Here is a 22,000-nt window from a genome sequence, read left to right as displayed (position 1 = left end):
TCGGCCACACCACGCATCATCGACTCTACCCGCCCCACCCACTCTACGCGTCTGCCAAGCACCGCTGATCCTGAGGACAACGCCTCTGCATAACAGCTCATCGTGGTCCCTCAGTTCCGACCAAGGTTTTCGGGAGGTTTCCCTTGGTTGTAAGGCGAATGCCGGAACTGTTTACCCCCTCCCATCGATAAAGAGATAATTCCTGTAAAGAAGAAATTGAGAAATAAATGCTGTAAGCTTATATATCTTGTGTCAATTATTTTTGACTGTGTATGTTGAGTAATAAATGAATTATCCATTTACGTTGCCTAAGGCATGTAACGAAATCGCCGTAATGTCGAATTCGTTAAAGAATGATGAATAATAAATTTTATCTTTTTGCTTTTGAGATAATTTTCTTTCGTGCGAACTTTGTTGTAGAACCGTTCTCTTATTTTCGTGTGGTAATAAAAAATTTTACTTTCTTAAGAATTACGTACATTTAAAGAAAAATATTACGTGCACTCATATTAACTGGATAATAATATTTAGTTGAGAATTGAGTCCTTTAGATCATTCGGCCTTGGCATACACTTTCCTGATGCAGTGGGTTTCTTGTTAAATATTTTTACTGAATTTTATCCCGGCAATAGCCATAGAACACAAGATTATCTCTATCAGCAGAAAATGTTGTAATTATTGCCAAGCCGACATTTATCACTGATCAAACCTACTTCACTATGCATTTGAGTTATTTTAAAGAACCAAACTGTTTAAATTTCAGTGTTAACTAACATTAACTATCCGCCTACGAATGCACAAACGTATAATTAATTCAAATTTTATCAGCCACAGGATCACTGAAAAAAAAGAACAATTTCTTAATTCACGATTGATTTTTATGCATCTGTTCCCGATTTACGGGTTTGATAATTTTTTAAATGTGCCGCCTCTTCAGATCTGCGATTGTTGATCGCGGCACAGCCCAGCAACACCGCTAAAAAATGCTGAAAAATTCTTAAAGAAATTTTATAGATGACGTGGGCAAGCTAATTTACATAAATAATTCACACTTTTGATAAATACTGATATATTTAGCTCAAACAACAATTCAACTCACATTAATTCGTAACACATCGTCTAATGGCGGCTAAGTCCAGACGGAGACAAAAGACTTCTACACATTCGTTAAAAGCTTCTTCACAGCGTCCAACCTCAATCGCGTCTCATCAGACAAGACCAAAGAATACATAATGTTTAATCCTTATATAGCATTTCCCGACTATTAACATTTCTTTGTAAATTGATTTCTGGCAAAATGCGATATCTCTGATACAGCAAATACTGACACATTTTACATTCACAAAATAAATACAGAAAAATTCCTATCCTAAATACAGAGAAATATTACAATAAAAATATAAGGAGAATAATTAATACCACATTAAGTAATATTTTTGTTCAATAATTACGATATATACAACTTGCCCAGAGCGGCGTATATGGTACAAATAAACTGTGAAAATGCCAGGGAACGTTACATTGCCCCCTGGCAGCATTTAGCAAAGAGTTTTTACACTTTGACACAATGGTGCCAGTAACGTTCTTTACACTTCTGTATGTTTTACGGAATGGCTCTTTTATTTAGTCCCAGGGTTATATAAGTTCATGGCTCCCCCATTTGGGCGTAGGCAAACAGGAAACCTGGGCAAAACTGTGCCGGAGCCCAGCCATCCCAGTTGGTTTATAGTCAATATTGTCTTTTTAACAGTTATTCATTTGAATTAAATTAGCAGTTTGTCACAAACGGGGTTACACAATTACACAATATCACAGTCACATACAGTTCAATGGAAGGTTTTTTTGTGTGTGATACTGTTATTCTTGTGATGCACTACAAGGTCACTTGTCCTAGGATATATCACTCACGGACATACATAGTAAATGTTCAATGTTTATCGAAATGAAGTCATTAACATGTTATTCAGTTTATGTGAACATTTCAAAAAAAGTCAATAATGTTGTATTTGGTGAACGGTGCGGAGTGATTGTTGGGCGGCGCTCGGCGCGGCGCGGTTGAGTGGCGCTCGGCGCGGCGCGCTGACTCCGTGTAGGTCACCGCCCCCGGCGTTGACAGCTACGGCGCGGAGGGGCGTGGCTGTCTGTCTGCTACGGGCTGCTGCGACCGCTGCATAGCTGGTGTAGTCGGATGCGCGTTGGATATCAGCTCGCCCGTGCGACGTCTTCTTGCGGTGCTCCAGGAAACATGCAACAAGTTCACAAACAGTGTACTATCCTTATAGGCATTTTTCCTGCTGTGGGAAAGAACGCACACAGTTAGTGGTAGTTATTACTCAGTAGGCCTTCACTAGTCTGGTTTGCACAATGTTTCGTTGTCACAGTAACACTTTTATGGGCACACAATATTCTTCACCATGTCATGACTTGTCATTAGTCACACGCAAGTTTTCACCTTAGGACAAAATCAAAATGTATTTCTGTAGTCAATGCGCTTTCCTAGCGTCCCTTGACACACAAAGAGTTAAAGTTTGACACTAACTTGATCACCTTCCGTTATCGGTTCACTGTTCGTGTCGTGCTAGTTCCTTGTCCACTTGCACACACGGTGATGATACAGTTTTTTATTACTTATACACAACTACTCCGTGACGTATTGCTGCAGGTTTAACAGTCACTGTCTGTCTCTGCCGCACAATACTGCACTTTTGTTAAAGTTCCTTTATTTCTATTTACAATTTCCGCTGCTCAATTTTGTTTGTAACAGCACATTCGTAACTCTTTACCAAGGTGTGAGATTTGCGTACATGGTAACAATTACTCAAAATTCGTATTAGTTTGCCCATAGTCATCTATATTCGTGTTCGATTAGATTTTATTTGTGCATTCCAGCCGGATTCAGGCATATTGTTCAATAACTCCTTTGTACTCATGTCACACTTTACTATTAACGTCCTACGTAACTACAGTGTAGTCTCTGTAGGCAAAAATTTACTTGGACTGTATCTGGCTAGCTCCTTTTAATTGATTGAATATGCACATGCTTCAATTGAAGCTTCTTTGTGCGTAACTTTGCGTTACATTAATTTACAACAAGGTTGCCTCCCGTGGTGCCCTCGGGTCACTACTGGGTGCATTATTTTCTCTGATAATATTGGTGAGATAATAAAGTTCTCAGGGCCTCATATTACTGATATTATTCTGGGTTCGGATCTGTCAATCTGACAGCTACACATATATACATACATACACATAATAGAAAAGATTGTGCCAAGAAATATTTCAAATTTGACACACATATTGGAAATTATGTAATACACTAACTAATCCTTACTAAAATGTTCTTCTTGACTGAACTTTGTCACAGCTTAACACTACAAATAATTGCACTAATCAGATTATCTGTGCAAACATTTAGAGCATGTTTTAGATAACACAAATTAAAAGAGTACATAACACAAATATCCATACACATGAGAAAGTCAATCATATTCTTATAACTAAACACTTCTACACTAGTACACATTATCTCTAAAGATCACACATCATTAATGTTCATTTTACAAAAGAGTGGTGTCCACATAGGACTATTAGTCTTTTATTGTAGGAATGCTTTTACATCCTTACACGAATCCAGTTCCCGTACTCTCCGTGAGTGGGGATCTGCTGAGAGATAGCTACTATTTCCTTCTTGGACTAAGGAATGGAGTATGAGGCTCGACAGTAAGTTTTGTGAGGCTTTACCTCGATATTGTACTGATATCCCTTAACAAATCTGTATAATTAAATAATAACTGTACCAAATCCTGCTGTTGCATAGAATTCAAATTTTCGGACTGTGACACTTTGTTCACTAATGCGTCCATATTCGCTTTTGATTGATCAACTTGTACGTCAGGATAATAGAGATTCTGTCCTAGACAATGATTGTCTAAATGTAGTATCGACTGATTCCTACATTTTATATTAATAGCATTACAATTAGGTACAGGTACCTCTTCAGATCTGAGCATGGACAATTCTATTCTCCTACCAGCATTCATCAAACTTAATTTTCCCCGAGAAAGGTCGATTATTGCGTCCCTTTCTCTTAAAAAATCTACCCCCAAAATGCAGGCTACCTTTAAACCCTTTACTACCAGGAATGAGCTCGCTATGGCTTCTTCCCCTATATACATCTCTACCTGCACTTGGAGTTTAATTATTTGTCGCTGTGCACTTATGGCTCCAGTGACTTTACAATTATTCACGGGAAAAGTCAGCATACGCCTTTCCTTCCCCAGTACTTTGAATAAGTCCATACTCATAACACTGACAGTAGCACCTGTATCTACAACCGCTTGCACATCAATATTATTAATTTTGATCTCTATTATCGCTTGTACTTTGTCTTTGTGTTCCTTTATGCACGTGGATGGTTCAGTTATTAGTTCGTCTCCCATCTGTACCCCGTCATTATATCTAAGGATACAGATTTTGTTCGGTGTTTTGTTCTGTGTCGGGCTGCTCTCACTCCAAACCTCAGCCGACGATGGAGAGCGTATCTCGGCTGCATCTAGTTTGTTGAATTATTGCTAGTGGATGGGCGTGGCTGCTCTGTGTCACTGACCTCCACTATGTGCACATTGTGTTGCGTCGGCCGCCACGGTTGCGCAATTGGCGCATTTTGTGGTGGCGGTCGGTTATTGTCATATCTATCACTGTTTTGCCGGTCCGGACTGGGCCTCTGGTTCTGTGGCCAAGTTCGGTTTGCATCATTATAAGTATTAGTGTTGTACGGCCCCCTGGCATTTTTCCATCTATGATTGCTTGGTGGGCTTGTTTCATACCGGTCATCGAACCTCCTCTTTCGGTCATTATTCACCGGCGGACTATTGCCATTCCGGTCTCTACCCCTATTTCCGTTTTGTGCATACTCTTGTCTCCTATTATTACCTCCGCCGTTTCCATTACTTGGTGGAGGCGTGTTATTTCTACCATTTCTATAACCGTTTCCGTTATTTCTAGCCTGTTCAGAGGCTGCCTTAACGTCCTCCTGAATCAGGTCAATTGAGTCCAGAACAGACAAGAAATGTTCCATATCATTTTCAGGCACGTGTATAAGCTTTTCCTTTACATGTATCGGCAAGTGTGATTTCAAAAGTCTGATCAAATCCCGGGATGAAATCTGTTCGTCCCAGTAACGGGTCTTGTTAATGTACTTCTCAAAATATTTTCGCAAATTTCCTAGTCGTGGAGAATACGGCTCTGGATTATATACCTCCTTCCGTAATCTCTCTTGAATACATGTTGACCAATATTTGGCCAAGAATGCCCTTTCGAATTGCTCATATGTATCACAACTGTCAGCTGCTTCGGTTGCCCATAATGCAGCATCTCCTTGTATGTATGACATAACAAACTGTATTTTCTGGGTATGACTCCAAACGCTAGGCAAAATGTTTCTAAATCCCTTGATAAACACTACAGGGTGAACAGATTTCTTCTCCGTTGTAAAGATCTGAAACTGTCGGTTCCTAATCAGACTTTCTTCAATCACTACTTTGGAATGACATTTATTTGTTCCACTTACATTGGTTGCCTGTTCTGTCTCGCAGTCGCAATTTTTTACTGCAGTATTTATATGTCTATCATTGTTGGACCTGCCTGGCGTGACATACGCCTGTGCCTCGTCCTGCCGCAAGCTAAGTTCCATTTCGGCAAGACGACGGTCCACACTCCGCTGCCACAGCGGAATGTCTCTTTGCACAATCTTTTTTAGATTCTGCACATCCGCTTTTGAGTCCACTTCTCTGGCCTCAATTGCGGCGTGCACTTTCTGATCTATTTCTTTTATGACTTCACGTTCTACTTTGTGCACTTGTTCGGTCACTTTGTCCTCAATTACTTGAGTTGTGTCAAGTTCTAGTTGTTCGACCCTATTAGTCAAGACACTGATCTCCTCTACGATATTGGCATTAGCCACTTGAATACTGTCTACTCTTTCGCTTAATTCTTGCACCGTTTTGGGTATGGTTTCATATTTTTGTTTCAAACTAACAATCTCACTTTGCATAACTTCTAAAGTTTGCATCAACTGTAAGTCCCTCTCATGCAGGCGTCGGTCACGCTCTGCTTGTTTAGCTTCACGTTCTCTATCGCGCTCTGCTTCTTTGGCATCACGTTCTTTATCGCGCTCTGCTTCTTTGGCATCACGTTCTTTATCGCGCTCTGCTTGTTTACTTGCAAATTCAACTTGGAAATTGAGCATACGCTCGAACATAACTCTTAATGATTGCACTTCAGACATCACACCACTCTCTGGTCCGTGTCCAGTGCTTGCTGATTGCACAGAATTTCCGCTCTCAACTGAATCACTGGGTGGCAGTGGCAATATTTCTTGCCCTTCTGCCCCCAGATTTTCACATAGTACTTCCTGAACTACGTCACTAACATTACTTTGTGTCCCACTTTCCAACTCGGTATCACTACTTACTGACTGTTGCTCATTATCCATATTGATATCTTTCTGACTACGCAGTCTAACCATAGTAAACACAAGAAATAAAATCTGAACTAAATATCCTAACACTCAGGTTTCACTGACATAACCACACAAGAAATGGACATTAACTAATACACACTTACTATATACTACAATGACTAACTACCTAAATGTCCTGTTATTTTAAAACAAAGTACTAACAACAAGCACACCACTAATGATCCGAGAACACTGCACTGAGGCTACTTTACTACCCACAGGACAACTACACTGTAGCTTTACCTTTTGGTGATCTATCTTGGGTGCAGCTGCCCCCTGATATTGTGGTAGGTAATTAATTTTTCGAAATAATGAGCTCTCTTCTTCAGCTTGCCTCTGGATACATAGTGTTCTCATGCAAAAAATCATACACAGGTATTACCACACAATATTGGTTATGAAATACATACAATACATAGAAAAATTATTAAATGTTCTCCAACAAAGTTCGACTATATTAATTCCCTAGTTATCTCACGGGTATTTAGTGGCCACTGCATATTCGGGCGCCACGTTGGGCGCCAATTGTAACGAAATCGCCGTAATGTCGAATTCGTTAAAGAATGATGAATAATAAATTTTATCTTTTTGCTTTTGAGTTAATTTTCTTTCGTGCGAACTTTGTTGTAGAACCGTTCTCTTATTTTCGTGTGGTAATAAAAAATTTTACTTTCTTAAGAATTACGTACATTTAAAGAAAAATATTACGTGCACTCATATTAACTGGATAATAATATTTAGTTGAGAATTGAGTCCTTTAGATCATTCGGCCTTGGCATACACTTTCCTGATGCAGTGGGTTTCTTGTTAAATATTTTTACTGAATTTTATCCCGGCAATAGCCATAGAACACAAGATTATCTCTATCAGCAGAAAATGTTGTAATTATTGCCAAGCCGACATTTATCACTGATCAAACCTACTTCACTATGCATTTGAGTTATTTTAAAGAACCAAACTGTTTAAATTTCAGTGTTAACTAACATTAACTATCCGCCTACGAATGCACAAACGTATAATTAATTCAAATTTTATCAGCCACAGGATCACTGAAAAAAAAGAACAATTTCTTAATTCACGATTGATTTTTATGCATCTGTTCCCGATTTACGGGTTTGATAATTTTTTAAATGTGCCGCCTCTTCAGATCTGCGATTGTTGATCGCGGCACAGCCCAGCAACACCGCTAAAAAATGCTGAAAAATTCTTAAAGAAATTTTATAGATGACGTGGGCAAGCTAATTTACATAAATAATTCACACTTTTGATAAATACTGATATATTTAGCTCAAACAACAATTCAACTCACATTAATTCGTAACACATCGTCTAATGGCGGCTAAGTCCAGACGGAGACAAAAGACTTCTACACATTCGTTAAAAGCTTCTTCACAGCGTCCAACCTCAATCGCGTCTCATCAGACAAGACCAAAGAATACATAATGTTTAATCCTTATATAGCATTTCCCGACTATTAACATTTCTTTGTAAATTGATTTCTGGCAAAATGCGATATCTCTGATACAGCAAATACTGACACATTTTACATTCACAAAATAAATATAGAAAAATTCCTATCCTAAATACAGAGAAATATTACAATAAAAATATAAGGAGAATAATTAATACCACATTAAGTAATATTTTTGTTCAATAATTACGATATATACAACTTGCCCAGAGCGGCGTATATGGTACAAATAAACTGTGAAAATGCCAGGGAACGTTACAGGCAGGAAGCTTCATCTGATCGCTGTAGTATGCAAAGAAACTGATCAGTAGACATCTGTGGCTAATGTACGAAGTTCTAGTAAAAAAAGTCTGAGAAATCGCCTAAGAAAAAAGATTAAGCTCTAGCGAAAATGACTCAATAAATCACTTAGCAAAAAAGACGAAGCTCTAGCAAAAAAGACTTAATAATATTTACAAAAAAAGACTGTAAAATAACTTAGCAAAAAAGACTGAAAAATCACGTAGCAAAAAAGCCTCAAAGATCAGTTATTCTTCTTAAGTCGTTGGAAAATCACATAAGTTATGGAAAATATCACTTATTAGCTGAATAAGCATTTATTAGCTGAAAAATCACTTTCTTTTTTATGTCATTGGCAATTACTATCTGATTTGAGCGTGGCATTGAGACTTACAGTCCGCAGCTCGTGGTCGTGCGGTAGCGTTCTCGCTTACCGCGCCCGGGTTCCTGGGTGCGATTCCCGGCGGGGTCAGGGATTTTCTCTGCCTCGTGATGACTGGGTGTTGTGTGATGTCGTTAGGTTAGTTAGGTTTCAGTAGTTCCAAGTTCTAGGGGACTGATTACCATAGCTGTTAAGTCCCATAGTGCTCAGAGCCATTTGAACCAATTTTTTGAGACGTACAACACTGCTTGGTACCCACTCAGTTTTTTTTTTTTTTAAGCTTATTCAGTGAAACATGTATGGCAGGCTGTCTACTTCTGCACCTGAAAGACGTTTATCGCCTTCAGTGTCCGTTGTGTTCCTTAATGTGCAGACCATAGCTCATATGCTCTTTAATGTTACTGTGATGATACGTGCAGTTTCAGAAAACAAACAGACGAACATTTGTGTTTACATTGAGATTTTATTGATGTGTCGAATACACGATACAGCATACCGACGTGGATCGACAGATTTCAGCCTTTGTATTTGGGACGCTTAGGAGAAATCGGACTCTGTCGCTGTAGCTAGTTCAGTGCAATATCACTGTAAAGTCTAGCTATTCTTTACGTTTGGCAGAAGCACATTTTACACATTTGCGTCAGCGAATTATGCTTAATTTATGTCTTCTCTTATATGTACCTACGACACCGTGAGTAGTGAAACATTCTCAGTACCAGTGCAGTAAAATTACTTCACTGTCGTGAATACTGAAACGTTGAATGTTTTCAGTTACACCATTGCTCGTATAGTGCATCGAGAAAATGTGCCACAGTAGGAGAAGGAAATTATCCGATCTCGAATTGAGATATAGCTACATATTAACAATCATTGGTGTTGCATTCTAACAAGTCCAAGTGTCAAAATGTTGGATTTTCTCACACCAGTTTAGAAAAATGTTGTGTTGGTTTTCGAATACCACGTCACATAAATAGTACAAAAACTAAAATACGCAAACGAACAAGCAGATCTTCAGTATTCATAAACAGGTGGTGTCACAGCCATAGCTAATTATACAAAGTCGTGATTATGAAGATTTTCGACCTCGAAGGATAAATACTGCCATACAGACGTCTCATCCGACCGAGATTTATTTAAAATACGAAGACTGTCCTAAAAGGAGGCACAATTACACCTTCAGCTTGTAACCATTCTTATGTTTTTGTCTGAAATGAATTAATCATGTCCAGATTTCTCCAGTTCGACTTGTTTAGTGGTCGAGTAGAGTCAGTACTATACGTTTATCAAGCTCTCAGCCATATGGCTAATGCAACATGTTCTCAACAAGGAACTCTCTTTTGACTCGAGCTTTACTGTGGAGATATTGAAAGACCGAGATGATAAATGCAGCCATCTACCTGAAGGTTTTGGATAGTCAGATCAATTTTCCTAACTGTAACATGTTGCAGAAAAGACGAGCGTTCCTTGCGCACTGATAGGCGAACTAATTATCATCAAAATTCAACGCCATGTAAGGCACAGTGATAGTCAGAGTGTTATTTGTGTAAATAATATATTAGGTCAGAAGCTTAATATTAGTAGAAGTGCTCAGTAAAGTGCCATCTTGTGAGTTTTCAAGCAATTTTATCGGAAAGTCACATTCGTTAAATGTTATGTTGATATGCTGTTTTATTAAACTAACAATTACGGTACAGTCATTGTTTGCAAGACCAAAGATAAAGATTAACAATATTCAGGGTCAAAATTATGATCTGGGTCATTTGTTTTTCAGTCAAATAACATATATTAATTTCATTGAAAAAGGATTCCTCTCTCGCAGCCGAATTGTTTGATGTACCGTCTAGCTTTGACTTCACATAGTGTAGCGTACGCTGCACTCATTTACATTCAAAATTAAACTTCCACGTAGTTCTGTTGCCCTGCGCCGACGCTAACACATTTCGATATCTAAATAAGTTTTATACAATTTTTCAGATACCAACAAGACATTACGAACACGAGTGTAGAAGTTGAACATTATCCTTTCACCCGTCTCTCGAAATTCACCCAACAGGTTTTGGCGATAGCAGCATTCTTTCTCTTCCAAAAACTCCCATTCAGTTCCCAGAGAAATTCTACTGCGTTTCCATCTGGGCTGCACTAACGTAATGCGCTCCTCGTTGTTTGTATGTCGATGTCTACTGCCGCGCCTACTCGTTAGGGTCTCGAAACACAGTGGCAGTACTTCATGAAAAGCTGTTTCTTACAAAAGATAATGAGCATTACTGACGTCTTCATAATGGTGACCGATTGTTATATGTAGATCGAGGATACGGCCAGTATTACTGACACACTCGTCAGTGGATTACAGTTCATCACGGATGTAGCGGACACTGGCAGATCAACCCAGCGATGTGGCTCATTGGCTGACACATTGGGATCGCATTTGGGTAGTCGATATTTCAGATCCACCGCCGTTCATCCACATCTATATTTCCCCGTGATTTACGTAAATAGTTGAGGTAGATGCTGGGCTGATTCCTACCAGAAGGCTGGCGCTGATTTCCTTGTCCAAGCGGAGCTTGTTCTCCTGCCTAATGATCTCGTCGTTTGCGCAATGTTAAACTCTAGTCTTTCACGTTCTTCCTCACTGCCGTAACCGTCAATGGATTGCGAAAGAACAGAATCTGAGACGTAGTGCAAGATGGTTTCCCGTTAATGTGTAGCAAATGTGGGTGTACGTGCTTTGTAAGGTCTGGGAGGCCGAGCGCGGACTGGTGGCCACACAGTTGCCTGCGGATGGTGCTGGAGACACCAGGGTTAACACCTTGGCAGATGGCACGTACCAGAGAGTGCTAGACTTCATATCGCAATTAGTTTTGGTCATCTGACGACTTTAAAAGACGCTAAATGGAAACATCATCTGTAAAAAATCTAAGACAGCTACTCAGATTGTCGTTAATATACACTCCTGGAAATGGAAAAAAGAACACATTGACACCGGTGTGTCAGACCCACCATACTTGCTCCGGACACTGCGAGAGGGCTGTACAAGCAATGATCACACGCACGGCACAGCGGACACACCAGGAACCGCGGTGTTGGCCGTCGAATGGCGCTAGCTGCGCAGCATTTGTGCACCGCCGCCGTCAGTGTCAGCCAGTTTGCCGTGGCATACGGAGCTCCATCGCAGTCTTTAACACTGGTAGCATGCCGCGACAGCGTGGACGTGAACCGTATGTGCAGTTGACGGACTTTGAGCGAGGGCGTATAGTGGGCATGCGGGAGGCCGGGTGGACGTACCGCCGAATTGCTCAACACGTGGGGCGTGAGGTCTCCACAGTACATCGATGTTGTCGCCAGTGGTCGGCGGAAGGTGCACGTGCCCGTCGACCTGGGACCGGACCGCAGCGACGCACGGATGCACGCCAAGACCGTAGGATCCTACGCAGTGCCGTAGGGGACCGCACCGCCACTTCCCAGCAAATTAGGGACACTGTTGCTCCTGGGGTATCGGCGAGGACCATTCGCAACCGTCTCCATGAAGCTGGGCTACGGTCCCGCACACCGTTAGGCCGTCTTCCGCTCACGCCCCAACATCGTGCAGCCCGCCTCCAGTGGTGTCGCGACAGGCGTGAATGGAGGGACGAATGGAGACGTGTCGTCTTCAGCGATGAGAGTCGCTTCTGCCTTGGTGCCAATGATGGTCGTATGCGTGTTTGGCGCCGTGCAGGTGAGCGCCACAATCAGGACTGCATACGACCGAGGCACACAGGGCCAACACCCGGCATCATGGTGTGGGGAGCGATCTCCTACACTGGCCGTACACCACTGGTGATCGTCGAGGGGACACTGAATAGTGCACGGTACATCCAAACCGTCATCGAACCCATCGTTCTACCATTCCTAGACCGGCAAGGGAACTTGCTGTTCCAACAGGACAATGCACGTCCGCATGTATCCCGTGCCACCCAACGTGCTCTAGAAAGTGTAAGTCAACTACCCTGGCCAGCAAGATCTCCGGATCTGTCCCCCATTGAGCATGTTTGGGACTGGATTAAGCGTCGTCTCACGCGGTCTGCACGTCCAGCACGAACGCTGGTCCAACTGAGGCGCCAGGTGGAAATGGCATGGCAAGCCGTTCCACAGGACTACATCCAGCATCTCTACGATCGTCTCCATGGGAGAATAGCAGCCTGCATTGCTGCGAAAGGTGGATATACACTGTACTAGTGCCGACATTGTGCATGCTCTGTTGCCTGTGTCTATGTGCCTGTGGTTCTGTCAGTGTGATCATGTGATGTATCTGACCCCAGGAATGTGTCAATAAAGTTTCCTCTTCCTGGGACAATGAATTCACGGTGTTCTTATTTCAATTTCCAGGAGTGTAGATCAAGAATAATAGAGGGGAACGCCGGAATTACTTCTGTTTTAGTCGACGACTTTCCGTCTATTACTACGAACTGTGACCTTTCAGGCAGGAAATCACGAATCCAGTCATACAACTGAGGCGATATTCCATAAGCATGCAGTTGGGTTAGAAGACGCTTGTGAGGAACGGTGTCGAAAGCCTTCTGGAAATCCAAAAATATGGAATCAATTTGACATCCCCTGTCGATAGCACTCATTACTTCATGAGTATAAAGAGCTAGTTGTGTTTCACAAGAACGATGTTTTCTGAAACCGTGCTGACTATATGTCAATAAATCGTTTCCTTCGAGGTAATTAATAATGTTCGAACACAGTATATGTTCGAAAACCCTACCGCAAATCGATGTTAGTGACATGAGCCGGTAATTCAGCGGATTACTCGTATTTCCCTTTTTGGCTATTGGTGTGAGCTGAGCAACTTCCCAGTCTTTGGGTGCCGATCTTTCTGTGAGCGAGTGGTTGAATATAATTGCTAACTATGTAGCTATTGTATCAGCATACTCTCGTCCAACTTTCCTATGACGACCGTTGCCGACCACTATGCAGCACACCTCACCTTCAACATCAAGAGCATCTACAACTGCACCGAATAAAAAATAAAAGAATAAAAACGTAGAAACCGACCTCCTGGAGGATGAATTTGGACTCCAGAGAAATGTAGGAACACTCGAGGCAGTAATGTCCCTACGATTTTTCTTAGAAGGTTGGTTAAGTAAAGGTAAATGTTACATTTATGACGTTTGTAGAATAAGAGAAAATGGTGACAGGAATACACACTCACAGTGTCAGAAATTATGAGACAACAAGGTAAAATACAGGGAGCGAAAAGCTACTTACAACTTGCACAGAAACCAGACGGCAGATGAAAGAGTCGAGGGGCACGAAAGGGAGGCAGTTGTTGAGAAGGGAGTGAGACAGGTTTGAATCCTATCCCCGAAGTTGTTCAATCTGTATACTGAACAGCAAACGAAACCAAAGAAAAATTTGGAGAAAGAATTAAGTTCATGAAGAAGAAATAAAACTTTGAGGTTTGCCAATGACTTTGTACAGGGTGGGGCAAATAAAAGTGGCCGGAAACGGAGTTCCGAGGTACAAAGGAACACAACACAGGAATGGAACTACAGTACTAACCTGACTATGTCTGATGTTGAAAGTGACCACCACTCACTTCTTGACACTTTCGGGACCTGGTCAGCAAGCTGCTGAAGGTGAATGGAAGCTGGACGGCTGGAATTGCTGCAGTCACATCCGAAATGTTCTGCTGCAGTTCATGAAGACTATGATGGCTTTTGCGATACATCTTAGACTTGAGGGCTCCCCACACAAAGTAATCGCACACAGACAGATCAGATGATCTGGGTGGGCAGCTAGGGCTCCGTTCAGAGTGACCTCTGCTAACGGGCGTGAAGACAGTGTAAATGTGCCCCAAGTTTCGGTCGGCTGTATGGGCAACTTCCCTATCCTGCTGGAATGTGGTTATATGCACACACACACACATCCAATCGTATCCACTCGTACGGACTACCTTTATTTGCCCCACCCTGTAGTTTCGTCACAGACAGCAATGGTCTTGTAGTAGCAGTTAAATGGATTGGACACTGTTTTGAGGCAGGATAAAAGATGAGTGTCAACAAAAGCTAAACAAGGGTACGGGAATGCAGTCAAATTAAATCAGGCGATGGTGAGGGACATCGAATAGGAAACGAGACACTAAAATTAATAGATGACGTTTGTTATTTGTACGGGAATGCAGTCAAATTAAATCAGGCGATGGTGAGGGACATCGAATAGGAAACGAGACACTAAAATTAATAGATGACGTTTGTTATTTGGGCAGCAAAATAACTGATGATGGCCGAACTAGAGAAGAAAAGCGTTTCTGAAGAAGAGACATTTGTTAATAAAGAATACAAATGTGTTACGAAGTTTTCCTGAACGTACTTGTCTGAAAATCTGAGGTGTAGTCCCGTATGGATGTGAAATATGGACGGTAAACAGTTCAGGCCAGAAGAGAATACAGACCTTTAAAATTTGGTGCTACGGAGGAATTCTGGAGATTAGATGGACAGATTACCTAACTAGCGAAGAGGTGTTGAATAGAAATGGAGAGAAAAGAAAGTTTTTACACAACTTGACTAAAAGAACGGATCGGTTGATAGGACACTTTCTGAGATAACAAGGGATCACTAGTTTACTATTGGAGGGAAGTTGGCTGGGGGGGGGGGGGGGGCAGGTGTGGGAAACATTGTAGGGACAGAAAAAGAGATGAATATAGGCAGATTCAAAAGGTGGCCGTAGTTACTCGTAAATTGATAGACTTGCACAGAGTAGGGTAACAATGAGAGCTGCAGCAAACCAGTATTCGAGCTGATAACCACAACAGCAGCACTAACCAAACCTGGTGTATAGTTCTTACGTAAATACTCTGATGAACCGAAACACGACCACTGCCCATGGCGAGATTGAATACCAGCATTTGGTAACGTTGTGGACACGTAGCGCAGTAACGAATGTATATGAGTTGGGCAGGGACGAATGGGAAACCATTATAGCGACGATACGGGCTACAAATGCAAAAATCCATTGACATGAACGATTTTGACAAATATCGAATTGTTATGGTACGGCGAAATGGTCAGCTGTTCGCACTGCTTACGAGAACACTTAGGAAAGTGGTTGAATTGCCATGAAATCACGCGTAATCGACAACACGTTGGACCTTAGTGGCTCATCACAGAATGAGGGAGTCCGGAGGACTGCCCGCCCTGTAAAGCAGGACAAGCGGCCACTGCGGCAGGCCTGGTGACGGAGCACAGTGCCCGTGCAGGCACTAGTGTCTCGGAGCAGATCGCTCAGCGCACAGTGTTGAAAACTGCGTTCTTCAGCAGACTTCCAGCAACGTGGATCGACTGCATCCCTCTTTGGGCTCTGTATAGTGCAGCACCTCTCGCCGACATAAGCCGAAAATTCAGCGGCATTAACACAAGACAGCTTTTTATTGGGTCGCCACTAGACTGCAAGTGGAAAATTTTTTACTCTAAGTTATCGACAGTTTAAAAAAACAAAGGTCGAAAACGTTTACATATAGTCAGAGGATAGTTCATTACATTGGCCCATGTGATCGATGAATCGTTACACAACCAGAAGCGTAAAGTCAATGAATTTAAATATTATTATTTTATTCATCCGAATACAAAGAAAACTAACACACAGTATAATTTAAAAGTAGCATATAATATTAATTACAGAGAATTTCACATTGTCCAATGTTCAGTAAGCAAAAATGACATGCCCTTTCGCTGCAAACAAGTCTTCCATGTCATATTGTTAGCTCAGACTACAAGGAAACCAACAAAAGTTCAGAGAAAGTTTTCCAACACATGTCGGGGATGGTACAGCAGCCACTGTTACAAGCTGGAGAAACAGTCAGGCATCTTCAGGCTAGACTTCATACAAGTACTGTAAAATGTAAACTTTCAAAGCCTCAAATTTCACACTTAACAAAATGTTCTGGGCTATTATGTTCCACTTTTTCAAGGTTTTTCTTTTGCGGTCCTTAGTGAATGAAAGGAAAACTTTGGATTTCACCGGTGCCAGCGTAGAAGCAGGCATTCGTAGTTTGGTCATGGTTACGGCTGAAGAACTTTGTATAGAAGCTGTAAGAGTACCGTCTTGTGCAAAGGCTCCAAAAAGTAATTTAACTGTGGGTGCGAGGAATGCCGTAAAACGCATGAATCAGACAATAGTGTTATCATTCTCCCCGCTGACAAGGGAAAGGCAACGGTTGTTTTGAATATCAAATGGTTCAAATGGCTCTGAGCAATATGGGACTCAACTGCTGAGGTCATAAGTCCCCTAGAACTTAGAACTACTTAAACCTAACTAACCTAAGGACAACACACACATCCATGCCCGAGGCAGGATTCGAACCTGCGACCGTAGCGGTCGCGCGATTCCAGACTGTAGCGCCAGAACCGCTCGGCCACCAGCGGCCGGCTTTGAATATCACCGACTATTATAGTAAGACTAACGATTTATTACATCCGCAGAGATACAGGAAAATAAGTAAAGACCGCACTGGCAAAGTTCTTAGAACTTTGATAAAGAAGTCATCAGTCGAATACAGCGCCGGCCGTTGTGGTCGAGCGGTTCTAGGCCCTTCAGTCCGGAACCGCGCTGCTGCTACGGTCGCAGGTTCGAATCCTGCCTCGGGCTTGGATGTGTTGACGTCCTTAGGTTAGTTAGCTTTATGTAGTTCTAAGTTCTAGGGGACTGATGACCTCAGATGTTAAGTCCCATAGTGCTCAGAGCCATTTTGTCGAATACAGCGTTTGAAAAGTGTGTTCAGTTCAATTGCCAAGACTTTATGGATTTCCGATGGTCGAGAAAGAAGATGTTCTTCTAGGGTCTGTAGTGAGTACTACTGGTTCGTGTACCTATTCACCTGACACGTTCTTGATAGCATTATTACCACCGTGTGTGGGTCGATCGGATTCCTATCTCAATAATTCGGCACATTTTATCAGTACATTAAACGGCTTAGTGGTATAGCTGGAGGACATACTAGTTAGATTTGATGTCGTGTCGCTGTTCACTACGGTTCCACTCAATGAGGTGTTGCAACAGTTAAATCGGATTTTTCCTCCCGATGTTGCAGAACTGTTTAAATATTGCCTCACGACCACGTATTTCAAAGGGACAATGAGTTCTATGAACAGACTGATGGTGTCGCTATGGAGAGCCCAATAAGGGGAGTTGGAACGTCCTATCCCGACAATGTTAAATTTAGTGACTTGGCTTCCCTGTATTTCAGGAACCACTGCAGCCATTGACATGAAACTTTTACAGGAGATTAAACTGTATGTTCTGAGTCTACTGAACTACAAAAATTACATTTCAGTGCTCTGGTTTCGAAAATTCAATTTTTTAAGTACACGGTTAAAATTCTGTGTACCTTTTTTGTACGTTATCTTAAATAATTTTAATTATACATAACATTATGTTCGTCTTTCATTTCAGTAGACTAAGGGTATCTATGTTATTACTCCGTAAGAATTTGAACATCTACACGAAGTGGTTTCTGAGATTTAGGGAAAAGTGCAACGGAAAATGCAAATTTTTCAGGAACGGGTTCTAAGGATTCAAAAGTGTGTAGTTCACTTAATATATGCTCAATTTTTTATTTTTAGTCACTCAGAAGCACCCTGCACCATACTGCATATCATCCTCTAGATCTTTTTCAAAGTTTTTTCTTCTTTTCCTCTTTCTGGACTCCTTAGTGGCCAACTGTGCTGCATACTCTGCTTTATCAATGCGAACCTTGTCTATCCGTTCAAGTTCTCTGATGCAGTTTGCTCCAGGATTAATTCCCATATGCTGTAACATTTTCACCCTACCAACGTTGCCATCATATAAAGCAATAACAGTCACTGACCCCCCACTTTAGTGTCTTCATTCCAACAAAAACATTTTTTGGTAAGTGAGTCCATAAACGATTATTGAACGACTCACTGGGATTTTGGGTCTGACCATGCAGACACTTCTTCAGTAATTCAGGATTTGCCAGGTTTTGTGATATCCAAGACTGCTGCTGGGGTGGAATGTTTAGGGCTGTATGAACTGTTTGAGTACTGGACATTGAGGTAATTGCACCATGAATCAGGTCCAGGAGGGCAAAGGTGGTGTACTGGCTTTTCATCAGTTGACAGTCTGTGGAAGAAGGTAGCCCATACTGCCTGCTTCATTTTCAACAAATCCTCAGTATTATTTCTAATGGCCACCCAATAATACTGCTGTTCTTCATCAATCATTCTGTCTGTCAGCCTGCCTCTTATGGTTTTACCATCAGAAAGTTTCTTGTTTCTCTAATTTTCTTTCAACTTCCTCATCCCGGCGCCCATCCTCTTCTGAACATGACCAACGCTGTTTACTTTTATAACACAGCAATCCACAGCCTTCTATATAAAACATTACCGATTTTATTCAGTCTTGAAGTAATACACGTAAAAATTTCAACATTTTCAACCAGGGTAGATTATGTTCAAAAAAATAAAATAAAATACTTCCTATATAGGTTCAAAAGTGACATATATAACACATTTCATTCGGAAAATTTCAAACTTTATAATGAGATAAAAATCCGAAGATGTGAAAAAAAAAATCTGTTTTAACTCATATGAACCCCGATACAGCGAACTTCTTTATGGAAAAGTTCGAGGAACATGCATTGAAAACTGCGGACAAGAAACCGAATATTTGATTCAGTTATGTGGGTGATAGGTTTGTTTTGTGGCGGCATGGCAGGGTGGAACCGGATCGTTTTCACAAACATCTGCAGTTGATCAGTCAGAAGATTCACTTTACCAAGGAGGAAGAGGCAGGCGGAAGATTAAATTTTCTTGACGTGTTACTTTTCAAGAAAGAAGATGGTAGCTTGGGCCACAAGGTTTACCGAACAGTTTATAGTCACAGGTTGGTTTATGAACCCTGCCCACGTGATCGATAAAACGGCACACAACCAGATGCAGATGCGAATACAAAGAAAACTAAAACACCATATAATTTAAAACTACAATATAGTATTAATTCATGAGAATTTCACAGAGTACAAAATTCAGCATCCAAATTAGCACAGTCATTCGCTGCAAACAGATCTTCCTCGTCTTACTGTTGACTCAGATTACAGGCAAACGAACGAGTGTTCAGAGAACGTTTTCCCACACGTGGCTGAGAAGATACAGTAACCAGTGATATGTGATGAAGAATCAGTCTTGGTTGGGGGATGTATTTATTATTTATTTCCCAATGATACTTTTGTCCTAAATCAGACATCTTCAGATTGGCTCTGAGCACTATGGGACTCAACTGCTGAGGTCATTATTCCCCTAGAACTTAGAACTAGGTAAACCTAACTAACCTAAGGACATCACAAACATCCATGCCCGAGGCAGGATTCGAACCTGCGACCGTAGCGGTCTTGCGGTTCAAGACTGCAGCGCCTTTAACCGCACGGCCACTTCGGCCGGCAGACATCTTCAGAGTGGGCCACACAAAGAATATACATTATATAAGTGTTTCTAGGAAGTAATTGCAAAACGACTTACTGAATTTTAGATGGTATTAGGTGCGTGGGATACAAAGTATGCAGAACGTCCCAGCAAGTAACTGACCTCGTCAAGTATCTGCAAACATTGCACGGTGTCAAACTAAATAAATAGACCGGAATATAGCCGAAATAGTTACATCGAGCGACTCGTTTCGTCATAAATTCATTATTTTAAACGTGATGTAATTGGAGAAGGAAAAGAAAAGGCAAGAGATTACCTTGTTGACGCGTGTGACATACTACTATGAATGCAAAACAGGATAAGGCCTACATAGGTCGGTCACCATTGTAAGGTACCAATTATTTGCAGATAAGAGCGCATTATACTTGATTTCAAATTTTACTGTTTCACATACGTGAAGCGGATGTGTCAGCGCTGCAGTACCTACGGGGTAAGAAGCGAGCGGTAGGTTCCCATAATTGCTACCAGGGGCGTTTGGTCTTCTTGTCCTTTCAGGGCCAATGAGATGAAGTGTCGATGCAGAAATCACTCGTGACGTCAGGGAAAGTACATTTATTGTGGCGAGAATCAAGTAATCGTTACTGATAAATATTTCATAACAGAAGTTGTCTTTTGCAACTCAGACATTAGGAGGAGTCTACGGGTCATAAATACTGTCAGTAATTTTACAATTCCAGAAAACGTTGACATTAACAAATAAATAACTTTGGCATAGCCGATTGTACGCTCAGGTTACAGACTGTGAGCCATAACCATCACTTAACAAGTTCATTTTACGGTTTTTTTTAATGAAGTGCACCATGCAAATTAAATGATCGTATGGCATTTATTGGCCGGGATATCCCATTCGGGATTCTGCCGCCGTATTGCTAGTCTTTCTAGTTGACGCCACTTCGGCGACTTGCGGGTCAATGATGACGAAATGTAGTGGCATCCCATGAAAAAATTATTTGCACGAAAAACTGCTTCCTGCCTCATTACGTAAAACATAGACAGTACTACTGCACTTTCGGAATACGACGGCACTGCTACCGCTCTGCGACAGGACATAAAAGTACGAGTACATTACCAAATAACAGGTAGGAAGAATTGCTACGTGGTGGCTCACTAAGTTAGTTCAAAGGCAGACTGGCTTAATTATCGCAAAACTCTCGTGGGAAAGCGGGGCCAGCTGTACTGTATGCTCTTTATACCGCCATTTACGGACTCACCAGCAAACTGAGACATTTCTGGAGGTTCATTGGTGGGGTTCTTACATCATGCAAACGTGTCGGATGTGTAGTTGCTCATAGCGGGAACACAATGAGGCGTGCGCCAGGTGTCAGCCTCTCACAGCAGATGGCGTTAGTGAGCTGTCAGTTACAAAGTACTGTTTTAACTCCAGTTTTGCAAAATAGAGTCAAGCCAATTTTAAGAAACCTGAATCACGCGACACACGTCGTTAGTAAATAAATAATAATTATCAACCTGTTAATAAGACTGACTGTTTATTCATCAAGTGTTCAGAGTCCTTTCTTTCCACACGATGAAAAAATTCATCATAGCTGGTACCACACTTCTTCCAGTTAGTCATGCAACTTCGTCATCCTACTTTCACCTGTTGATGGTTTTCCAGGTCCTGTATTGAAGGTGGCGAGCTGATGGTAGATTCGCTTTGCTGTCTACCATCTTGTCTTTCTTCTCGACAGCTCACCTCGGCGGGCTTCTGCTGAAGCTGTAATTGATGCTGTTATAAGCAGAAAGTTTTCCCTGGATGTCAGTCGTGATGGATAAGCGTGAGTTCCTAACAATGAATGCCTTAGATCTATTTCTGGCTTCTTCTTTTCATTCTCTGCTGCTTCTGGTCTTCTTACATCTGGAGGTGATACTCT

The sequence above is a fragment of the Schistocerca nitens genome, chromosome 2 (assembly GCF_023898315.1).
Source record: "Schistocerca nitens isolate TAMUIC-IGC-003100 chromosome 2, iqSchNite1.1, whole genome shotgun sequence".
NCBI lineage: Eukaryota > Metazoa > Arthropoda > Insecta > Orthoptera > Acrididae > Schistocerca > Schistocerca nitens.
Note: the sequence above shows the minus strand (reverse complement) of the source record.